This window comes from Peromyscus leucopus, chromosome 14 (genome assembly GCF_004664715.2).
Source record: "Peromyscus leucopus breed LL Stock chromosome 14, UCI_PerLeu_2.1, whole genome shotgun sequence".
Classification (NCBI taxonomy): Eukaryota; Metazoa; Chordata; class Mammalia; order Rodentia; family Cricetidae; genus Peromyscus; species Peromyscus leucopus.
In genome coordinates this window covers 80072458-80086349 of record NC_051075.1, presented here as the reverse complement: position 1 = coordinate 80086349, position 13892 = coordinate 80072458, and the positions used below count along the sequence as shown (strand labels likewise).

At 55.1% G+C, this 13892-nt stretch overlaps 1 pseudogene; it reads left to right on the top strand.

Annotated features, from left to right (window-relative positions):
* Window positions 1-7008: 7008 nt before the first annotated feature.
* On the top strand, window positions 7009-9587 carry LOC114703094 (annotated as a pseudogene).
* The last annotated feature ends 4305 nt before the right edge of the window (window positions 9588-13892 follow it).

Below are 13892 nucleotides of genomic sequence, written 5' to 3'. Positions count from 1 at the left end.
CCTGGTTCAGACAAGGTGCTCAGCTTTGCACGTGTGTGTGTGTGTGTGTGTGTGTGTGTGTGTGTGTGTGTGTGTGTGTGTGTAGGGGGGCAGTCAATAAGAGCCAGCTCTTCCCTCAGCAGGAAAGGAGTGGCCTGTCCTCAGCTTCTGTTCCTCCTGTTCATTGAGTCACTTGGCCTTGGATATGCTGTGTGACGCCATGCCTGTCGCTTAACCTCTCTGGGAGTGTTGATCCCACTCACAGGGCCCAGACACAGCTCTCATTCCGCAGGCTTTCAGCAAGGACTGCCCTGCCACGCTTCGGGGACACAGAGGAGTTTTCCCGAGCTTGAAGATGGAACGAAAAGATAATGAGGCGTCAGAGAACCAGGACAAGACAGAGAGACAAGTCTTCTCTGCTGTTTGGCACACCCAGGCAGGGGCAGTGAGGAGGTGTGGCGCTGGAGCATGGGGTCTGGGGCACTTGGAGGAAGGTCCGTGTCATACAGGGTGCAGAGAGTCTCAGGCTTGAGTTATGGTGTAAGGCAGACCCTGGGAGGGCAGCGTGGTGTAGGGTGGAGCCGACGCTCCAGTGAGGCTGTGGCGTGGCAGGCAGGCTCCAAGGTGGATGAGGTATTGAAAAGGTATTGAAATACTCAGCAGCAGGAGGGGGGAGTGGAAGCCTGGTATCCATCAGGGAGGGATGGGGACAGGAAAGGCAGGGCCAGATGCTCAGTGGACACATGTCTAGGAGGCTGATGCAGCGGGGAAGAGAGGGTAGACTGCTGTTGCCTGAGGTCTGGGAGGGATGGCTCCGATAGGCAGGATTGGAGAGATGTGGGGGTGAGGTGCAGCCAGGGAGAGTCTGAGGCCAGCTGGAGACTTACTGGTCAGGAGGAGGCAGGGCTGGGGATAAAGGTGTGAGCGTTGCTAGCACAAGACAGAGGCCAGAGCTGAGGCCTAGCAGGGCGTCTAGGGGAGGTGGCCCAGGAGAGAAGCTGGTACAGGAAGAGAAGGATGGTCTGGGGGCAGAGGGTGAAGAAGACTTCCTGGGAGTCCAGCAGGCTAGAGATATAGGTGAGGATTGTGTCCATGTAGGGCCAGCTTGGTGGAGAGGGGCCCAATGTAGGTGGAGGAGGCAGAGGCTGAAGGTCTGTCTGTGAAGACAGGTCTGCAGCTCACAGAGACAGTTTCCCAGTAACTCTCCAAGCAGCTCCTTTGTCCCAAATGCTGGCACAGCCTGGCACAACCAGTGAGGGCCGGAGCCCGGCCATAATGCCTCTACCTTCCACTTTGATTACATCTGTCTTAAATCTATGTAGAAGACTGGACATGAGAAGATTAGCCAGGAGTCAGGCAGGAAGGCACATGGGAACTCAGCTCCCCAAGAGTTCACAGAGGAGCCTGAAGAAGAGACCACGACAGGAAGGACCCCAGAGCCACCTGTGCCCAGGGTGACTGTCGGAACACTGAACGCCAGTGGGAATACACACAACAGATATGTCTGTGGGCAGATACCTGTAACGTACAGCCGTGCTTTTCGGAGGCTTGCCACTGCCGTGCCCATGGTGAGGTACGAGTGCGTACACTCAGCACAGGCTTACGGAGCTGTGGACGGTCTCGAGCCAGGGTTTGAGAAAGCAGCTCCAGCTGCAGGGGTCTGAGGCTTGGGGCCTTTGTTCCTGGACCATCACCAGCACACTCAGTGCCCGCAGGGAAGAAGACAGCAATACCCTGACTCCTCAGGGGCGGGGCTCTGAGCTAGTGGACATGCTGTTGTCTTTCTTGTGGTGAGATCCGTTGGGGCTTCTGGCTGCTGGGATACACGCAGCTGACCACCATCACACTCAATGCTCAGCGAGGTGGACTGCTCACTAGAACAGAAGCAAACTCACCGAGAAGCACAAAGCACAGGGGTTCACGTTCATGATTTTCCCCGGAAATTCAAGTTTAAAAATAAAAGCAATCGTCGTAAAAGTCAGTCAACAAACCAAGAGGGTATCTGTAATGGTCCTGTGTGTGTGTGTGTGTGTGTGTGTGTGTGTGTGTGTGTGTGTGTGAAGGTTCACCTTCCACCAGCATCACTGGGTGCCCTTCAAGAGACCCTAGAGCTGGAAATGGTATTGCAGGCCCATAATCCCAGAAGGCAGGAGGGTCAGGAGTTCAGTCATTCTTGAATACACAGTGAGTTTGAAGCCAGTCTGGGCTGCGTGAGACTCGGCCTTGGAATCAAACAATTCTTATTCTAGAGACTGGCTTCCATGGCTTGGTGTGCCATGAGTAGTGAGTCTCACTGCAGGCCATTGTGGGAATCTGGAAACATCCAATATGCAATAGCCTAGGACTGTTCTCTTAGACAAAGATCCATCCTGAAGACAGGAGGTTCATAGACTATTAACCATGCTTGCAGGTTGGTCAAGGTGATCATTCCAAACCTCAGATCCCATCTACGCTCCTGTGTTCTGATAACTTCATGGCTCCCTGCTGCCTCCCGAAGTTGGTGAAACCCAGGCCCCACCCTGCACCCCATTTTCCACCTAAGGATTCCATACATTTTCCCGGGGCCCACCCTTGTTCCTTTTTACTCTCTGCCTTGAATACCAGTCTTTTAACTCAACCCAGAGGCCCCACCCTGTGTGTGCTTCCTGCCTCTCCCTCCTCTGTGCCCTCCTATGCCCTGGCGGCCACCCATACTTCCTGTTAAAGGGTCCCCCTGAGGAGTATTGATCTATCCAATGTTAAACCTGAGCCTGCCGGCAGATGGGTCGTACAACAGCTTGTGGGAAGGAGGGGGCAGCTGGGAGCCCAGCCCACCGGTTTTCCTACAGCTGAGCCATTAGGGCCCATCGAAGCACAGAGGCTGGGTATGTTTAGCCCAGGTCACAGCAGGGTGTGCACAACCTGTCAAGTGAATAACGAGGGATTAGTAATCACACGAAGATGAAGCACACGATCCTAAAATACGATTCTTCAATCACCAAGCTTCCTAGGTGCTCCCAGCACCTGCCACTCTGGCCTGCCTCCCCACAGCCCGTGTCCCCCTGCGGGAACCTCTGAGTTCCTAAGCTACACGGGCTACCTACACCTCCTCTTCCCTGAGAACTGCGGAGAACCTCGGCTAGATTCTCTCTACTCAGCGGAGACCTTAGTCGGCCCGTTGGTCGCTTTCTATTGTCACAAGCTGTAGCTGTTACCTGGCTCTAGACACCCCAAGCGTTTGGGAATTAACTGAAGCCTAGGCCAGCCTAGCTACTCTTCTGAGGCTCCCAGTACAATGCATCATGATAGGTATCTGTGCCTGTGTTGGCCAGGAACTGGAGCATGAATTCGAGGGGTACAGCCGTCGGAGGCGCTCCTGGCAGAGGTTCCAGTCCTTGCTGAAGGGATCCTCCACCTCTCCAGCTTGCAGCGGCGCGGCACAGGCCTGAGACAGCCCATGAACCCCGCCCCAAAGCACCCCAGCCTCGCCAGGTATGCACTGGGCCGGGGGCGGACGCCGCAGCGCGGTCGGCTGGGCCCGCCAGAACAAGCTCAGGGACCGCGCGCACAAAGGCGCATTCCGCCGCACCCCTCCTCCCAGCCCCACGTTGTCGGTGTCCCGCCTGCCTCTCAGGGCCCCTCCCCGCTCTTGTTGGGGGTGTGTCGCGATCAGGGTCCCCTCCTCCCCTCCCTGCCCCCAGTCCGGGCGCCCTACCCGGAGGGTGGCGCGCAGGCGCGGGCTTGTCTGACCCCCGCGCTGGAATCTACCTGTGGCCCTTTCCCACCCTCCGACTCCATCCTCTCCCGAGGGAGTCAGAGACCACGCGGGACCCGGACGGCTCAGGGGCCCCGCCACACAGTCTTTCCACTTCCTGGGAAACTTCCTGCACCTAGTGGAGCCTTCCAGGCTCCCTTCTCCCTGTCTGTGAGCCCCTCATTGCCGTCTTATCCCCAACCTGGGAATCAAAGGACCCTGTGGAGTTCCTCTCTTCTGAGTTTCCACAAGAAGACACTGTTGTGAACGGAGATCTCAAGACTCTGGCTCTCGGTGGTCTGGCAGAAATTAGCAGTAATCACTGCCCAGTAGTGACGGGCACCCACCCGGCAGGTAGCCCACAGAAGAAGCAAAGCCCACCTAGGCCCGGTCCTTCAGGGCTCTAGGCAATGCCAGGTGGCTCCGTGGCTCCCCTACAAAAGCGGAGTCGGGCCACTCAGAAGGATGGAGCAAGTCCTAGGCCCACTGCAAGCACCACAAGTGTGGAAACGGGATGTTCATTACTGTCATTCTATCTAGCAAATGGGGAAACTGAGGCAAGCGAACTCCCCAGATGCCCGCGCATCTCAGGAGCTCCCATAACCTCTGGGGTTCACCTCTGGGGACTCAGGACATCCACTTGGGTCCTGAGACCCTGCCCTTGCCTTCCTGGGCTTAGAGGGTGCCCCTCCTTCTTGCTAGTCGACCCCAGGTCCCAGAATTGGTTGCTGAGGGCGAACGGAGCGAATAGGCAAACTACCACCCAGCTCACAGGGACTAAGCAAGGCACGGGGCTAGAAGAGTCTCGATCTGCTTGTCTAGCTGCAGCCGTGCCCAGCACTAGGCTGCCCATTTCGTAGTAAGGGATCACTGCTGGTGACAGAACCCGTAGCCCCGGGAGCCGGAGTTGGAGAGGCTGGGGAGCTGAGACTAGCCCCACCCCCAGTTTACTTCTGGGTCGGGCTGGCAGGATTGGGGCGTGGCCCGCTAGCCGGAGTTGGCCGGGATCAAAGGGCGGAAAGCGGGCCTCCGCCCTCGCCCACTGAGACAGGAATCCGTGGCCCCGGGGGACAGAATCTTCAACCACCACATTCCAGGTGCCCCGGGCCTAGCACGGCAAGGGTGGGGCGGAGCTGGAGTGACAAGCCGGGCATCATGCAGCGTGGGAACGACCGTGCTACCAGCCCTCAGCCCCAGCTGCCTGGGAGGCAGGCAGCCTTTGCCAGGCCCAGGCGGCGGCCTTGCCCCCGTCTGGTTGCTCTGGATGGCATTAGGCAGGAGGACGAAAGGGGTTCCACATCGCCAGGCCACTGTAGGGAGAACTGGAAGTGATAGGCGTTCCTAGGCTGGCAGGGCTCAGTAGGGAGAGGGTCCTGTTGCGTGGACATTCTGCAGTTGCGTGGGGTGCAGGATCCTGGCACACTAGGACCCGCTCAGAAGCGCCCACAGCCTATAACAAATGATTGCCAACGTGGAGGTACTTTCATGAAGGCAGCTTCCTTACCGCCCCCAGAGGCACCTGAGAGGGTCTTCTAGTAGTCTTGAGTCTTGCAAACCTGACCCATAGGCACATGCCCGGAGACGGCCGGAGATGGCAGCCTCGAAGCCCCTGCTGGGTGAGGGTAGGCCCCTCGTCCCAGGACCCAAGTGTGACTTCCTGCCACCACCAGCACCACCAGCACCACCACCCACCACCACCACCCACCACCACTCACGATCAGCACCACCACCCACCACCACTCACGATCAGCACCACCACCCACCACTAGCACCACCACCCACCACCACTCACGATCAGCACCACCACCCACACCAGCACCACCACCACCACCCACCACCAGCACCACCACTCACCACCAGCACCACCACCCACCACCACCACCAGGACCACCAGCACCACCACCACCCACCACCAGCACCACCAGCACCACCACCAGGACCACCACTCACCACCACCACCCACCATCAGCACCACCCACCACCACCATCAGCACCACCCACCACCACCACCAGCACCACCACTCACCACCAGCACCACCACCCACCACCAGCACCACCAGCACCACCACCCACCACCAGCACCACCAGCACCACCAGCACCACCACCAGCACCACCACCAGCACCACCAGCACCACCACCAGCACCACCAGCACCACCACCACCAGCACCACCACTCACCACCAGCACCACCACCAGCACCACCACTCACCACCAGCACCACCCACCACCACCACCAGCACCACCACTCACCACCAGCACCACCACCCACCACCAGCACCACCAGCACCACCACCCACCACCAGCACCACCACCCACCACCAGCACCACCACCAGCACCACCACCAGCACCACCAGCACCACCAGCACCACCACCAGCACCACCAGCACCATTTTACAGATAAGAAACAGGCCCAGGAGAGGTCCGTTGACATTCCCCCGACTCACACAGCAAGCTGGAAGAAATCAGCAGGGTCAAAGTGGACTTGGAAAGATTTTAGAAACCCAGCCTTCCACTCCTAAGTGTCAGGACCAGTGGTGTCCCTTTCTCTGGCATGTGTCCTTAGTGGGAGAATGGGATCACAGTATTACCTCCCTGAGTTCTCATGATGCTGGGAGGGCAGAGCAGATACTCTGCCTCAGCAGCCTCTCTGGCTCTGGGGACATGGTGCCCAACCTTGCCTCTGGAGCTGGGCGCCCTCTGGTGGCCACAGTGTTGATTCAGGTTTTAGACTAGCTTTCCCTAGTACCAGAGGAGGTCGCCTAGCCTCATGTGATCAGGTTGAAGCTTCAGGTGGCCATGCTGAAGGAAGTGTGAGTCAGTCTGAGGTCTTTAGTCTTGGAGATTTCAATAACCATGCCACAAAACTTGGGAGACCCACACTGACCTGGCTTAGGGCTTCTGGGTTTGGATATCTATAGCTATGGTTTGGGACATTGAGAAAAGACTGGTGGATGAATGAGTGCGTGTACGTGTGCCCAACTTTGTCCACACTCTCAGCTGGACACTGTCTTGCTCTCAGAGCCCAGAGCATCACGATGGAGCAATTGAGCAGGTGCTGAGGGGCAGGAAATGTGATTCTGTGAGGTTTGCTCCCAGAAACTGTGACTATGACGCATTTATGAGGCTCTATTCCAGATCTAGGGACCGTCCTGACATGAGAATAAAACCTTTTGCACAGACAGGGAGACAAAGGCACAGACCATTTGGTGAAGTGTCCACGGTAGCTGCCATTCAAGCCCAGGGGCCCGAGGTAAGAGCTGGGCTGGGCCTGCCCCCATGGTTTTCTCTAGTCACAGTGGGTGAGGTTTAGTAACCCCCACCTGGCATCTTGGCATAGATGGATGCCCTGCTCAGTGATGGTGGGGACTCTGAGGAGGCTGGCCCAGGAGAAGGGAAGAGGTAGCCCAGCAGGCCTAGGGCAGGAGTTGCAGTCCACCTCCCCCAATTCAAGGCGTCTATGCAAACGTGCTCAGCGGGTCTCCTCGGATGGACCCAGCAACTTGACCGGCAGAGCTGGATTCCCAGGAGGGAGGGAGTTAGGGCTTCTTCCAGGACCTACGGGGTGGTTGGGGTTAGGCAAGTCAGGCTAATCTTTACTCCATCAGAGCCCCTTATGAGGCTCTTTCTTAGGAAGGGGACCGAGAGCGGGTCCCTTGGTGAGTCAGCCTGGAATCTCCCCTCTTCTAGATCTTGCCCTGCCCTCCCCTGGCTGAAGGTCTGTGAGACTGGACTCATACAATCTTCAAGGTCACGAAGAACTCGTTTCCGTGCAAAACCCTGCGTTGGGAGGGTTGCGTTTAGGTGAGAATGTGTTACATCTGGATTTCGGAATCTGCGAAGTGGGAACAATAGCAATCCGTATTTCATCGGGTTATTGGGCAAATACGACTTAGGCAAGGGCTTTGTGCGCGCGTGGCCGTTCTGCTTGGATACCTGGCTGCGGTCCGCCAGACGCGCGCGTGCAGGAACCGCAGGAAGCCAGAGCGGGAACCACAGGAAGCCAGAGCGGGTCACGCAGGTTCGCTCCAGACAGCTAAGGCGGAGGCGAGGCTCTGCCCCTGCCTGCTGAGGCTCGCTCCAGGGATGCGGACTCCCCCGCTGCCGCCTCGGCAGGTCCCGGCGTGCTCCACTCCCCGCAGGGTGTGGGTGGGAGCGGGCTCTGGCCCCAGGCTTCCAGACGACGGCCAAGAGCTTGCCCAGGGGGCGGAGGAGGTACCAAGCCCGGGGACCTGATGCCTGTAGAACAGAGAGGAAGAATGGGAGGGTCGTGGAGCGGATTGTGACATTCCCAGTGAGAGGGACCGGACTGTAAGCTCCAGCTCAAAGAGCGGCGTAGCGGGGTGGGGGTGGGGTTCGTTAAAGTCACTCTGGACCTGGGCCAGAAGGGGCAGCAAGTTTCAGGATCCGGGATGGGAAAGAAAGTGTCCCGGACCGCGGAGGCAGAGAGAGTCCTTTTTATCTGCAAGAAAAATCGCTATCCAGGTCTGCGTGTGTCTGGCGGGCGGGCGGTGCTCTGGGGACTTTCAGATGTTGTGATCCTACAGAAGAGTTCATAGGGGATCGCTGACGTGCTGGGGACAGAAGCAAACCTTGGAAGCTGGGTGAGCAGGTATGGGGGTGGGGGTGAGTGCAGCCCGCTTCCAGCCCGCACAAAAGTGCTCCTTACTGTCCTTCCCGAGGCCGGCCCAGGCTTGGGAAACTAGACTGGAGCCAAGCAGGAGCCCTCCGCTGGTCTACGAGCAGGGGAAAGGACTGTCACAGCCACCAGGTGGCAGGCCGGCAGACCACGGTTGGAAATCCAAACAGATTAAATCTTAACGTCTGTCTGTCCTTCTGCACTACACCACCTCTTCCGGGTAGCAGCCTCTTGGGGTCACACATGAGGACACAGAGTGCTCTGTGGCTAAGGAGCTTCCCGGAGCTGGTGAAGCTGTGTAGCCAGCTAGCAGCTAATGGAAGGCTCTGCGTACTGTGTCACCAGACTGGACTGGGCTGGAAAGACCTTTCTCCTTCACTGCCCCAAGTTCAAGCAGTTCGTTCAGAATGTTTCCACCCAAGGCTTCAGGACTGAATTCAGAGTGCCCTTGACGGGGTCTCTTGGAACCACCTTCCAAGTGTGTGATGTTGGGGGTCAAGAGAAGCTGAGACCACCAAGGGTCTCCTACACCCACCAGACGGACGGTGGTGTTTGTGGTGGACTTGGCAGGGACTGAGTGGCTGGAGGAGGCTGAGATGAGACTGCGCTGAATCAGCAGAGCTTCCAGGGAGTGTGGTGCTGGTGCTGGTGCCGGTGCTGGTGCTGGTGCCGGTGCTGGTGGATGCCAACCAAGCAGGACTTGGCCATCCACCCAAGAGCTGACCGCTGCTGTGCTCACTCATGCACAGGGCTGCAGGGCTGTGGGTGGGCTGGAACTTCAACCAGACCTGGAGCACCTGTGTGAGATGATCCTCAAGAGTGACCCTGGGACCCTCCATGCCTACTAGGAGTCAGAACACGTGTAGAAGCAGGCAGCATCTGTGACTTCCCTGCCTAAGTGCTGGACTTGTCCCCCTGAAAGAACCGAAGAGTATGGCTTCCTGTGTTGGTGTCACACGGGGGAGGGGAAGGGAGATGAGGTGTCCTCACAGCTGTTATCTTCCGCTCCAGGGAGGTAGGAGCTACTGAACAGAGATGTAAAGGCAAATGCTCACTCTGCCCCGCCAGGGTCCTCCTGTTCCTTCTCTAGTGTTTTATTTGGATTCTCCCTGTCTCCCCCCCGCCCCCAGGATTTGGTGAAGGTGTATAGAAAGTTGCTCAGAAGCCAGGTATGGTGGTGGCTCATGGCTTTAGTCCCAGGATTAGGGAGGTAGAGGCAGGTAGATCTCTGTGAGTTCGAAGCCAGCCTAGTCTACACAGTGAATTCCAGGACAGCTAGGGCTATATATAGTGAGACTCCGTCTTTTAAAAAATAGTTATTCTCAGGATGCATTTAGGATGAATGAGAAATATCTCCTCTTTCCCCACTGTGGCATGCATGGAGGGTGGGGGTGGTAGTGATGGGGTCTTTTCAGCTGCTCTCCTAGGAACCCAGTCATTGTAATCTTCATTTTGTGCCTGTGTGAAGGATCCTCCATAATTTGTAGAAACACAGCCCTTTTTTTTTTTTTTAATAAGGCTTGTGTGTCCTCTGTATTATTGATGTGTGTATTAGCATTTTCCTGTAAGTTATTAAAGTTGGATGTTTTTAGCTCTTAAGACAACATAGAGTATATAGGCAGGGTGGTGAGTGCTCCCAGGTTGCTCATCGTCCCCGTCCCCCGGAGATGGTGGCATCTGAAGAAGCTGGTAGATCTGGACCAAAGAAGAGCCAGCTTGTGGTTGGCTCCAGGAAGAGGCATGGGACCAGAGCTCCCTGAGTAGAGATTGTGGATATCTCAGCCAGCCAAGGGTCCTTGGGGCTGAACACTGAGAGGCTACATCTCCCAGCACGGCCTGGTATGCTTCAGGATTCCCACTGAGCATGCTCAAGCAACCATACCCAGCGGCCGCTCCTATGGATGGGATGTGTCTTCTTGTTCAGGTACTAAGGCTTGTTAGGAGAGAGGACCAAGAGGTGACCCTGGAGGGATGGTACAGGAAGCCCAGGGCACAGTGACTGAAAATTTCTCACCTGTGCCAGTGAGAACAAGGTTTGAACAGAGGGTGCCTAGTATTCTAGCAGCCTTCCCACCCGTATGGGACACATAAGCCAGGAGCTTTGACAAGTCCCAGGGGCCTAGAACATGCCAGCTTGAGTTTGGGAAAAATTTTTTTAATTTATTTTATTTTATTTTTTTATTTTACAATACTATTCAGTTCTACATAATAGCCACAGATTCCCTTGTTCTCTCCCTTCCTGCCCCCCTCCCCTTCCCCCCAGCCCACCCCCCATTCCCACCTCCTCCAGATCAAGGTCTCCCCGAGGACTGGGATCAACCTGATAGACTCAGTCCAGGCAGGTCCAGTCCCTCCTCCCAGATTGAGCCAAGTGTCCCTGCATAAGTCCCAGGTTTCAAACAGCTAACTCATGCAACGAACCCAAGACCTGGTACCACTACCTAGATGCCTCCAGAATAGATCAAGCCAATCAACTGTCTCATCTATTCAGAGGGCCTGATCCAGTTGGGGGCCCCTCAGCCTTTGGTTCATAGTTCATGTGTTTCCATTTGTTTGGCTATTTGTCCCTGTGCTTTATCCAACTTTGGTTTCAACAATTCTCGCTCATATAAACCCTCCTCTTTCTCAGTAATTAGACTCCTGGCGCTCCACCAGGGGCCTAGCCGTGGATGTCTGCATCCAGATTCCTCAGTCCTTGGATGGGGTTTATGGCCCAACTATTAGGGTGTTTGGCCATCGAGTTTGGGAAAATTTTTGTCACTGTGACCTGAGAGACTTTCTGGGTGAGGTCTCTGGTGTCTCTGTATCAAGAAACTATCCTAGCCTTGCATGGTGGCCTATCCCTATAATGCCAGCACTTGGGAGGTAGGAACAGGGAGATCCTGAGTTCAAAGCCAGCCTGAGCTACATTAGCTAGGCCCTCACGCAAACAAATAACAAACAGACCCCACCACCACCACCGCCACCACACACAGCCCACCTCGGGCTGGTTGCCATTTCCTGGGGAGAGGGCAAACCAGTATCCTATTGCTTCCTCTTTCATGCTGGTTTCCAAGGCTCAGCAGCAGGCATTAGCCAAAGCGGCCTAAGTTCAAAGTGGGCTTCTCCCACCAGTGGGTGTTGTCAGTTGCCTGCCTCATCTTCTTCAGCCTGGCAGCACCCCCTGAACATAACCCGCTATTGCTCAGGGAGAACTCACACACATAGTCCTCCACGGTGAATGTGCTCAGCCATGTCAGGGCCCTGGGCACAGCCCATGCACTTCAGTGTGACCCTGCCCCTCTTCTGCTGCCATTGTTGCGGGTAAGGTGTGGGAAAACAAGGCCTAGAGCCCAGAAGATTTGTGCAGCTGTGGAGATCTGGAGGGTGGTCAGGCCTGTGTCCCCAGGAAGTCTCCAGCTCCCTCCTGAGCCTCTCCCAGCTGAGCCTCTTCCGGTTCTATTTGCCAGAGGAATGGCAGGGTGAGAATAGAGGCCTCGTTTAGTACAAGACACTGGGATTGCCTTGGGATTTAATAAGAAGAGACCGATGGGGTGGGTGGGTGGATGGAGAGAAAGAGCGATGGATATAGAGATTCAGGTGGGTAAATAAGCAAGAGAAATAAACATATGGATAGAAGGATGAAGGGAGGGATGAATGGATGGAAGATGGATAGATGTAGAGAGGGATGGCTGGCAGGACAGAAGGAAGGACAGAAGGGTGGGACAGAGAGGGAGAGAAGGAGGGAGGGATGAGTGGGTGGGCGGATGAATGGATAGAGAGATGGGTGAAGAACAGATGGAGAAGCAGTAGAGGGATAGGCGGTGGAGAGAGGGATAGATGGATGGGTAGAGGGGTGAGCAGGTGTTACAGAGGGACAGATGGGCCGCTGGAGAAGGACTGAAGGGCAGGGGTCGTAATGGATAGCTGTGGAACGTGAGTGGCAAGAGCATGTGGTCACACTGTATGATCCTTTTAACACTGCTTCATGTTGGAAAACACAGGCACACTACTGAATAACTCAGGAGCTAAAGCAGAGATCGTAATAAATGCACAGCGTGGAGAACAGAGTTACAGCACACACACTGCAGGCCTGTGGCCACAGAAGACTGGAGCGTTGAGAAACAGCTCCAACCCCGTGTGCGGCGAAGACAGTGCCCAGGACCTGGAAGTGTGGTCTCTGTCCTGGGTCCCTAGGGCTGGTGCAGGGGAGGGTTAGCAACTGAAAGCATGCCTCGGTGCATTTGCTCAACACTGGACGCCTGAGAGAGCTGGAGTGCACTGTTTAAATTATACTTCAATTTAAAAAAAATCACATATAGGGCAAAGAAGTAGGTTAAGTCCCAAGAACGTTGAAAAACAAAGATAAAAATCAAGAGACTTAAAAAACAAAAACAACACCCTCCATGAAATAGGATGTAGTAGAGATCAGTGTTGTGATTGAAGATTCAAAAGATATAAAAGCCACAGTGACAGAGGATGAACCTTTTATCAGATCAAGGAGTGATATGGGTAATATGTAAAGAACTCTCAGAACTCAACAATAAAGAAACAAACAACCCCGTTTTAAAAGATAGGCTCAAGATCTGCACAAGCCCAGCACCGCAGAAGGTACACAGGTGACAAGTGACAGGAAGACATCATCATCAGGCCAAACCACCCGTCAGAATGGCTAAGCCATTACTGTACAAGTCAACAGACACAGCCCGTCCGGACAGTCATGCCGCAGGAGTGCCGAGAAAGAGCGTGGAGCGGTCGCCACTCCTTGACTACCCAGAGATGGTGCAGAAAATCTTACAGCAGTTCACTGATCCAAGCTAGAAACTACCTTTTCAACTGTAAAGCTAAAGGCCCACAGTCCATCCAGAAAATGGAGCACTGCTTAGGGGGTCGGTGGAGGATGCTAGGAATTCGCGCCCATGGACAGCTCTTAAATGCAGGTCTCTTGCACAAAAAGCCAGAACCAACAGGCTTCTGCAAAGGCAAAACCAGAGAGAAGCAAAAAACGACTGGGGCTAGGGAAGGACTGAGCACATGGAAGAATTTGGGGCCTGTGGAACTCTTAAGACCGTGGTAGGGGATGCACAGCCATGTCACTGTTAAATCTGTAGACGTGAGTGTTGGAGGGTGGGTTTTCTCTGTGCAAATAAAACAATGCAAAACAGCTGGCCAGTGAGGTGACTTAGCACATTAGGCATTTGCTGCCAGACCTGATGACGTGAGTTCAATCCCCGGACACCACATCGTGGAAGGAGAGAACCGACTCCTACAAGGTGTCCTTTGACCTCTTGATAAGCTCTGTGGCATGCGCGCGCGCGCACACACACACACACACACACACACACACACACACACACACACACCAAACAAATAAATGAATAAATGCGAAATTGTTTTTTTTTTTAAACAAAAAGAAATCCCAAAGAAAGATATTAGCGTATACAACTGCATATCCACATTGTAGGAAGCAGATGAAATGGACCAGGCACTAGAGGAACAGGACTCCCAGAAGAACACAGCGCCTCAACAGTTCTCTATCAAACAGACTGAAGTAATAGTTCAA